Genomic DNA, 10,636 nt, shown 5'->3' with positions numbered 1-10,636 from the left:
TCACAGTGTGGCATATTTTCCTAGACTGTGCTATGTTTCTGTCCGAAGGACGGTAGCTCATTTCCCGACAGATGTGCATTCTTTTTTAGCTGACAATCAAACGATTGTGGTACGACTTTTGAAATTCTATGAATTGGCGGACTTGTTCCCTAAGATTTAAGGGCGACGTTTATAATATGTTATCAGGGTGGATGGCTCAACCGTTTTTATAGCAAATGATCAGCCAGCCCAGCCGCAGTGGCCGTGCAGTTCTAAAGGCTACAGTCTGGAGCCGAGCGACCGCTACGGTCGCAGGTTCGAATCCTGCCTCGGGCATGGATGTGTGTGATGTCCTTAGGTTAGTTCGGTTTAATTAGTTCTAAGTTCTAGGCGACTGACGACCTCAGATGTTAAGTCGCACAGAGCTCAGAGCCATTTGAACCATTTTTGATCAGCCAGCAATATATTTCTGTGACTCTATTTAGTTTTCCTCTTGTGTCCCTTAGTTTTGTTGGACAGTTTTAGAACACCTGAACACTAATAACAATATCATCCATGATGGGAGCTAGTGTGACTGCAGAGGTGATCATGGGTGAGATTAAATGAGCGTGAATGTGATTGTATGTCTGACTCATGTTTATCTATTTCCCTGCATTTTCTCCGTTTTAACCATATTTGTTTCTACTAATTTCATAAGGGCGATGGTAACTTCGGCGTCGAACGCCTCTAACCCACACACTTACCCACCTTCCCATCCACCCACCCACCCCACCCACCCACCCACCGATACACACACACACACACACACACACACACACACACACACACACACACGCACACGCACACGCACACAAACACACACACACACACACACACACACACACACACACACACACACACACATAAATGTGTTTTACAATCAAATGAAAAATTCGTATTTTGAACACTTTCAGCTTCAAGCATTATCGGACGCATCACATTCATTACAGCTGATTTGCAGTTCACAATAATGTTTTCGAATTTCAAACAGTCAATATCACTGCTGCTGTGCACTCTTCGGAGAACATGTTGTGTTGTTTGTCTGAGTGCCTCTGTACGTTCGCTAATGAGGGCACCAGCGTCTATGCTGCGACCAAGCAGTTCATCTTGCATACTCACCTTGTTTTACCCACCTCAGGCCCCATAAATAAAAATCTAATGGCATAAGATCTGACGATCTTAGTGGCCAGATAATTGTACTACCACGACCGACCCAGCAAAAGTGTGGCTTGCATGTGTCCTCACACGTCTGCTAAATGCTCCGTCATACTGGAAGCTCATTACAGTGAGTGCCAGATAATTGTACTACCACGACCGACCCAGCAAAAGTGTAGCTTGCATGTGTCCTCACACGTCTGCTAAATGCTCCGTCATACTGGAAGCTCATTAGAGTGAGTGTGGCCAAAGGAACGTTCTCAAAGTGTTCAGTAAGTGAATTTCCCAAAGACATACAAGTAATTCTGTACCATCATTCGCTCTTCCAAAATGACTAGGCCTATCAACACGATACTGACCATGCATCAGACATTGATCGAAAAACGGACTTGGAAATTGGTATCCACAGTGGCGTGTGGATTTTCCTGCGACCCTCGATAACTATTACGTGTGATATTGATTCTTTTCTATGCGGCTTCAGATGGTTCAAATGGCTCTAAGCACTATGGGACAATATCTGAGGTCATTAGTCCCCTAGACTTAGAACTACTTAAGACCTAACTAACCTAAGGACATCACACACATCCATGCCCGAGCCAGGATTCAAACCTGCGACCGTAGCAGCAGCGTGGTTCCGGACTGAAGCGCCTAGAACCGCGCCCGGAATGTGGCTTTATCAGTGAATAGTATTAATGGAAGCAAATGACGTTTGTGGTCTAACCAATGACAAAAGTTTCCTGCTTGTAATATTCGCCATTCCCATGTTCGTGCGACATTGATACGTGTATGTAAACGCCGTCTACTGCAGTAAGACTACGTTGCACCGTTTCAACCATGTATTGCTGTTCCTGTACGGGTTGTTGAAGTGCACGTTCAGAAGAGAAATGGGTACTTTGATGAATACCTGTTTGACGAAACTGCTGAAAACTGATAAGCAGTCTACAATCAGAAATTCGAATTGTCAGATAGCGCCGTCAATATTCTTCGGCAGCAGTAGGACCACTGCCATGGCAGAATCCAAAAAGTACACCATAGCTCCATTTCTTCATTAGAGTAGATGTGTGGCATTTTAGTTAACCGCCGGCCGGAGTGGCCGAGCGGTTCTAGGCGCTTCAGTCTGGGACCGCGCGACCGCTACGGTCGCAGGTTCGAATCCTGCCTCGGGCATGGATATGTGTAATGTCCTTAAGTTAGTTAGGTTTAAGTAGTTCTAAGTTCTAGGGGACTGGTGACCTCACATGCTAAGTCCCATAGTGCCAGAGCCATCTGAACCATTTTACTTAACTAATGTACAAACACAGTCAATTGAAGTCTCTCTCACACACACTCTCCATCTCTTGCACTATGTTTCCAACAAGACACCATCGACAATTCCGCATTTAGCGGCTCGTTAATAGCAGAAAGACATCGCGAGCAAAGATGTTGAAAGCAACGAGATAAGGTCGACTAGTATAAAACACCATAGACGTAGCCGTGTAAGAGGCACCTATCCGCGCCACTAGCCCAAAAACGAATGTACAATAAATGTATTCTATCTTGTATACCATTCGGAATAATACGCATGTCCATAGTGTGCTTTTTTGCTTCAAATGAGCATTCCTGTCATATCCCTGAATACTGACAATTCTTCCTGGGACTCCCTGTAAACCCATTCATGATATTTTCTGAATAGACACCCGCAATTTTTGTATGCACTGTTTCTTTTCTAATAGGCACAAAAATTACTCATCAGTAATTTCGAAATCTTCTGTGTCCGTATTACTTACTTTTCTGTGACATTTCATTCTGTTCAGCAAGTTCAGTGCAGCAGGACTAATGGTCGAGACTCTTGGTGGCAGATATGGCTTACATTCTTTGAGATAAACCAGCACCGCTGCTCGAAATTTGTTGTTGACATATATCGACTTAATTTTCTTGTGCTGCAACAAATAATTGATAACCAAAATGTATGGATTTTATTAGTAGGAATGCAAGTCATAATCACATTTCACAAAGAGAGTGATGATAGAGACGTCGATGAGTATAATCATGTCTCTAACAAGAGTTGCAGATCCAACAACAAGTTACTTCAATCTTTGAGCTTTCGCAGCACTCAGCCCCGCTGAGTCAGTACGTAAAAATATGACTAATACACAATAGTTGATGTAAGCACCAGATGTCAAGTTTCCCACATTCACAAGGAACATGACCATCAGGGAATCCAACCTCCGAGATACAGAGTCAAGCAACTCTGTCTCTGCAACGGGGAACAAATAAGCGTTCTCATATCTACGCCACAATTGTGCCATAAGACACTTTTTCACTTTTTAGGTCGTACGTAAGAATCGAGGAACCTCTTACATGCCGCAAGACTGATCAATAGTTGCCTGCCGCCTCTGCAATAAAATAGCGCCCAGGTGGACGTGCTAGTTTGCTCACTATACTCTATTACGTAGACATAATACTGGGCCTGCAATTTGTCCTATATTTTAAATTCTTCACCAGAATCTAATACAGTGTCCCGCCAACTGTTCCCAAGTTCCAGTGTTTGCTGCGCAATGACACGCATTCATTATCTGAACTGTTTTCAAATCTGCGAAATTGACATTTTTGTGGGAATCTGATGGAATCGAACTGATGGAATCTTCTTAAACCCAATTTGCCCTACATAATCTTTAATCAATAATCAATGCTTCCAAAAGCTAAATCCGCTAAAATTCAGCTTCCTTAAGCCTGGTTCACACTGCATAGAATCAGTACTCGCAGACATATCGGCAGTGTTCACTATCATCCGTTATTTGCTTGTTCACTATGTTTCACTAGAGCGAATAGAAGAAAACAGGAGGCAAAGATCCCTGATACAAAACTTCGAATTATTACCCAGATTATTCCAATCGCATTTTCATTCTCCTTCTCCCTCTCATGGTTACAAATAAGCTTTGTGTCATGCGTCGTTGTACACTGCCATGTTACATCTAAACCTAAGAAATTTCATTAGTAAAAAAAGTTGCAACATTGTAAAATTAATACGGGATGTGTCGATCTTTCCCCTTTATGACAGCTTGAACTCTGCTGATAAGACTTTCAGTGAGCCATCTGAATACCTGTGGAGGAAAGGCAGCCCATTCTCCCCCAATGACTGAAACTATAGAAGGTAGTTATGTCGGAGATCTGGAGCGAAGTCGAAGTTCTGACTCATCCCGAAGGTGTTCCATTGGGTTCAGATCAGGACTAGGGGCAGGTCATTCCATTTCAGGTATTTTATCGTCCATGAACAATTGCCTTACACATGGTCTTTTGTTAGAAGCTATATTGTCAAGTTGATCCAATCATTGTCTCCAAATAACTCGTCTACTGTACGCATTTAACAATGCTGTAATGTCTAAATACCTCGGAGCTAAATATCTACTAACAAATAGTCAGCATGGATTCAGAAAACATCGTCTGGTAAAGACAGGTGATCCTTTATTCTCTAAAATGAATGTGTGCTATCGACAGAAGCTCAAATGTTTAAAGGTTAAACGGTAAACACTTAAATGGTAAAATGTTTAAACGGTTAAATGGATAAATCGTTAAACAGTTAAACGATTAAATGGTAAACAGTTAATTGGTACATGATGAAGAGGAAATGGTAAACGGTTGTCGTTTATCATCTAATAAACTCACCAAAAGAGCATTAAGAATTGCAAAATAATTTAGACGAGATCTCTGTAGGGTGTGAAATGTAATAATTGACCCCGAACAATAAGCTCACCTACCATTTACCCAGAGGTAATTACGTTTCACTCATGCTCTTCGCTTTTGTAAACTAGGCGTTAGAATCTTTAGACCCCAGACTGAACAAGTCTCAGCCTCTGGAATTGTTTGTGTAATGTGTGGGTGTCTCATTCATGTGGATTTCGTGGGGTTCGTATATAATACTTTTCCTCTAGAAAATAAATGTTGATATTTCGAAACAGGTTTGATTTAGTTCACCATGATGAGTTTTCCATAACATAAAACTTAACGCACAATGCCTACTTGCCTGAGGCTCGAGGCTGTGGTTTGCATATGGAAAATGGACACAGAGTTCCTTGGACATGCTTATCTGTTTCCTATCGCTTGAAATATAGACGGGAATGAAGACGAAAGACGAGTAAGTACCTGTCGGAACAGGTAACTGATGGTGGGAACCTGGCATTTCAAACGAGGTAAAGAATCACGGAAAATGTGTATGGGCAACCTATTTACCTGCTGAGTCAGGGGGGAGGTTGGGAACTACTCGGAAATATTCGGAACTAGTCGGCTGGGATGTTGGATTATAAAACCAGAGCTTCTATTTGTGGAAGGCTGTATCTGTCAACATCGTTCTTCTTTCAAGAGCTCGCTTGGAACCAAGACTTGAAGTCTGACAAATATATACTTTGTTGTTACCAGTGTTAACAACACTTCTGAAAGCAGCTGCAGAGAGCAGCCGTTTAGCGAAAGAATATACCAAAATTTATCACAAGCATCAACTCTCTACAAAAAATTGTAAGTCTGAGGTGTTTTACCTTTTAATTCTTCTGTTTATGCAGCCTATCGTTCATTTCTTGTCATATCTATGAATGGAACTCAGACAAGTGTTTCCTTCAGTGTTATAGAATACACAAACAGTACGTGATCTATCAACAGAGATTCTGCAATTGCGAGCAGTGGAGAATCATTGAGGAGCTGATGTACCCCCCTCCCCCCTCTCGTTGAGTAATGGAGATTCTGCAAGCAGCATCGGAGAATCCGCAGCGATAGAAGCCATAAGTTTCTCGAAAGGCTGATCTTCCTTCCCTAACCTGGTAACATTATTATTGTATTAGCAATAACGCGTGAAGCGGCAGCAAGGAGCTTTAAAACAGGTGATCTTGAATGGTTTTCTGTCGTGTCTGCATTCAGAAATCGAATACGTGCTGGTGAGAAAAATACGAGGGTTGGAACTTTAATAGTGGCAACTATTTATTTACAGCTCTTACAAAACAAAATACATGTTTCAAAGTTTTACTGACGTTCAAAGTAGTCACGAGCATCGTGTATAACCTGTTGCCTGCGATGTGGAAGTCGTAGGATACTCTTAGCAGTGCCAGTTGTGTTGACAGTTCGAGCAGCGCGGTCTATTGCCCGACGAATTTTTAGCAGTTCGGAACGAATGCCGTGAAGTGTTTCCTTCGGTTTAGAAATCGAGTTGAACTTACGAGGGCGTAAGTCAGGGGAGTGCAGTACATCTCGTTTACTTATGTGTCTTCGATCGGCCGGTCTTGCTCCGCCTGCCGATATTGGCCGGAACTACTCTAAACAGCCGCACGTACGTGATTTTATGTCATAGTAAATTTTCTGGGAGCTGACAATTTATCAGTGACAAACCTTACCACCAGATCCTTGCTAGCCGGCCGGAGTGGCCGAGCGATTCTAGGCGCTACAGTTTGGAGCCGCGCGACCGCTACGGTCGCAGGTTCGAATCCTGACTCGGGCATGGATGTGTGTGATGTCCTTAGGTTAGTTAGGTTTAATTAGTTCGAAGTTCTAGGCGACTGATGACCTGAGAAGTTAAGTCGCATAGTGCTCAGAGCCATTAGCCCGATCCTTGCTTTTTCCTTGTGGAGTACAATCATTCCTCCCCCGGTTGAAATGACTGTGCCATTGGTAGCCTGGAAAACAGTGTGGTTTCACGTTAGTCTCCCTATCCTCCCGTTGGATGTTGCCTCATCATGGTATAGGATCATTCACAATCTGATTCCGACCGACGAACGCCTCCATCGCATTGGTTGTTGTCCTACTGGTCTTTACGACAAATGCCATCAACCTGTTACACTACCACATAGATTTGTCTCTTGTGGACGAGGACACTGACACTGGAATCGCCGACAACTGGCTATCCTTACCTGATTGGCTGAAGCTGCTGTCTCGGTTAATCTTCTTCTCTGTCCAGACTTTTTAGGTTTCCCTCAGACCAAGACTAATTCGATCTTATGGCTCCTCGGACACTACGCTCACTATGTAGTCGTGTGTGACAACTATACCGACCCCCTTGTTTTTCGCCAATATATGGTAAATGCTCATTGGAAGTGGCAGAGGCTTCGACTTTATCGTGTTTTATTTGCACATTGTTTTTAACGGTCAAGGGATTGTGTAGCTTTTTTGCTATTTTTTTTCCTTCGGAGCCGTCTCGCTTTGTGTCCTTTCCAGGGAAAATATTTTTTATCTTTTGAATCCAGGAATTGTGGGTTCAAATGGTTCAAATGGCTCTGAGCACTATGGGACTCAACATCTGAGATCATCAGTCCCCTAGAACGTAGAACTACTTAAACCTAACTAAGACATCACACACATCCATGCCGGAGGTAGGATTCGAACCTGCGACCGTAGCGGTCACGCGGTTCCAGACTGTAGCGCCTAAAACCGCTCGGCCACCCCGGCCGGCCAGTAATTGTGGGATTTCTTCTATCAAGTTTTCTTTTAAGAAACCGAATAACAACAAAAATAAGAAGAAACTTTGGAAAATATAAAAAATGAAATAAAATAAAAATTGAAATAAAAACACCTCCCTCTTACTACGGCCAAGTGAGAGGTCAGCACAGTGACGGGGGAGAGGGAAGAGGGGGGGGGGGGGAGGGCATCATCTCCAGGGCTCGGGGTTCGACCTCTGGCCAACTTGTCTCCACCCGGCCTGAAGATGACTGTCTGTTCATACTGTTTCCAAAAAAAATAAAAAATTAAATGTATTCCATGGCTAAAAAAGGGGGTAGCGTCTCTAATGAATAACCAAAACGTCATATATGTTGAAAATTAGGTGGACTGATAAGGTAAGGAATGAAGAGGTTCTACGCAGAATCGGAGAGGAAAGGAATATGTGGAAAACACTGATAAGGAGAAGGGACAGGTTGATAGGACATCTGCTAAGACATGAGGGAATGACTTCCATGGTACTAGAGGGAGCTGTAGAGGGCAAAAACTGTAGAGGAAGACAGAGATTGGAATACGTCAAGCAAATAATTGAGGACGTAGGTTGCAAGTGCTACTCTGAGATGAAGAGGTTAGCACAGGAAAGGAATTCGTGGCGGGCCGCACCAAACCAGTCAGTAGACTGATGACCAAAAAAAAAAAAAAATGATACACGTTACCACCTACATTTTGATTAATAATCGGCATTGGCGGCCGAAGACTTCCGGAATAAGAAGTCGCCATCTTTCTGCCAACGGTCTTGTCAAAGAGAGCGGAAGAGCGGTCAGACGTTTGGGGCGCTCTCTTGTCCTTGGCGTGGGAAACTGCCCGTAAAGGCGAGAGAATCAGCCAAGATCGACGGTATGAGGATGCAGAACGCCATGGAAACCACTGCATTAAAGACACATTACGCGCATCCACAAGACGTGTGACTTGTAACTGAAAAGTGTCATGATGATCTCTCCATTGGCAAGAGATTCCGGAATAATCCCCCATAATGACATAATGATCTCCGGGAGCGGGCTGCCAAGGGGGATATGATCATGAGAAAAAGATTCAATAAGCAACGAAAGGATAACGTTATATGAATCGGGGCATGGAATGTCAGAAGCTTGAGCATGGTAGGGGAGCTAGAACATCTGAAAAGGGAAAGGCAAAGGCTCAATCTAGATATAGTAGGAATTAGTGAAGTGAAATGGAAAGGAGACAGGATTTCTGGTCAGGTGAGTATAGGATAATACCAACAGCAGCAGAAAATAGTAAAACGGGAGTAGGATTCTTTATGAGTAGCAAGCCGTGGAAGTGTGTAATATTCATACTTTGACCCAGTACTGTATCATAGAGACACAAAGACGGTCCTTTTGTAGGATATAAAAATGACCCCTAGCTGATGAGCAATACTCAAGTATAGGTCGAACGAGTGTTTTGTAAGCCACCTCCTTTGTTAATGGACATTTTCTAAGGACTCTCCCAATATAATGGTCATAAATTTTAGGCTGATCGTTATCTATACCTTCGCAAAGTGACCGTAATGGGACATTCAGAGAAATTCTAGCTCATACGGAACATTATGGTTAGTCGTCTTTCCCATGCAACAGGACGATATTAGTACACAATCTGGGGCTAGCTCACATCTGCAGATGTAAATTACACAGTTACCTTTTCTTATGGCTAAGTATTAATAGCTTTCGTTCCGCGCATTTTCGCCCGAAGTTTAGCCAGCGTCTGGCTGCACGTATGTGCAGACCGTGAGGTGACGGACGGGCCGCGCGCGCGCATGCATTAGCGGCGGGCATTTCCATGCAAAGTGGCCGCGCCGGCGGAGGCTGGTTTACAGCACACCCACACATCGCTCCGCCCTGCCGCCACGCCTTCCGGCCGGGCACACACCGGCCTCCCGCTACCCTCTGTCTGTCAGCAGAGCTCATATTCGCATGCCACGTCTATACACTCGCAAACAACTGCACATCACAATACCTGTGAGACCAGGAGGCTTTTGCAATAGCAATTAAAATAAAAATTGGCCAAGTGCGAGCAGGACTCACCCACAGAGGATTCCGCACAAACTTCATTATGTATACATACAGTTCGTCCAGCCTGGACCTCGAGAGTCTCAATGATTTTTGGCTGTTATCGATATCGATCCTGGCAATATACTGGTCCCGGGAATTCTAACACTGTATCAAAATCTCAACAGTAATTTCTTAAACTAGTCCGGACGTACGAAAAGAAGCGGGTAGGAGATATATATATATATATATATATATATATATATATATATATATATATATATATATAGAGAGAGAGAGAGAGAGAGAGAGAGAGAGAGAGAGAGGGAGGGAGAGAGAGAAAATTTAATAAAACAGTTTTGATTTACTTACCAAAACATGACTACAAATCTACATCTTACGTTTGCATGCAGTAAACACCGCCTAGTACTCTTTTGGCGGATGATGAATGCAATGTATGTTCAAATGGCAAAAGATATTTTTATGCGATATAATTACAATTTAACAACTTCTGATTTCGTTTTTTACTTTACTTATAATGTGAAACCTTGCTTCTTGCCAAATTTCATTATTCTACGTCAACGTAGAGTACCATATAGATTTTGATGAGTGAGTTCGCGAGTATCAAAATATGTTACGTAAATGGCCGAATCTTTTGACTTCATCGACTTAGAAGTTTAAATTTCTTACACCGCTAATGAACAACAGACCTAAGTGACATAAATTTGAATTTTATACGGCAACCTGTTCACAGACCGGCAGACGAAGAGACAGGCGGATAAAAAATGTAAAAAAATATTTGTTCGTGTTATATAATTGTTGTTGTTGTTGTGGTCTTCAGTCCTGAGTGTTGTTGTTGTGGTCTTCAGTCCTGAGACTGGTTTGATGCAGCTCTCCATGCTACTCCCAGTACTTACTGCAACCTACATCCTTCTGAATCTGCTTATTGTATTCATCTCTTGGTCTCCCTGTACGATTTTTACCCTCCACGCTGCGCTCTAATGCTAAATTTGTGATCCCTTGAT

This window comes from Schistocerca piceifrons, chromosome 1 (assembly GCF_021461385.2).
Source record: "Schistocerca piceifrons isolate TAMUIC-IGC-003096 chromosome 1, iqSchPice1.1, whole genome shotgun sequence".
Lineage (NCBI taxonomy): Eukaryota > Metazoa > Arthropoda > Insecta > Orthoptera > Acrididae > Schistocerca > Schistocerca piceifrons.
The sequence above is the reverse complement of the archived record's forward strand: the minus strand, read 5'-3'. Positions refer to the sequence as shown.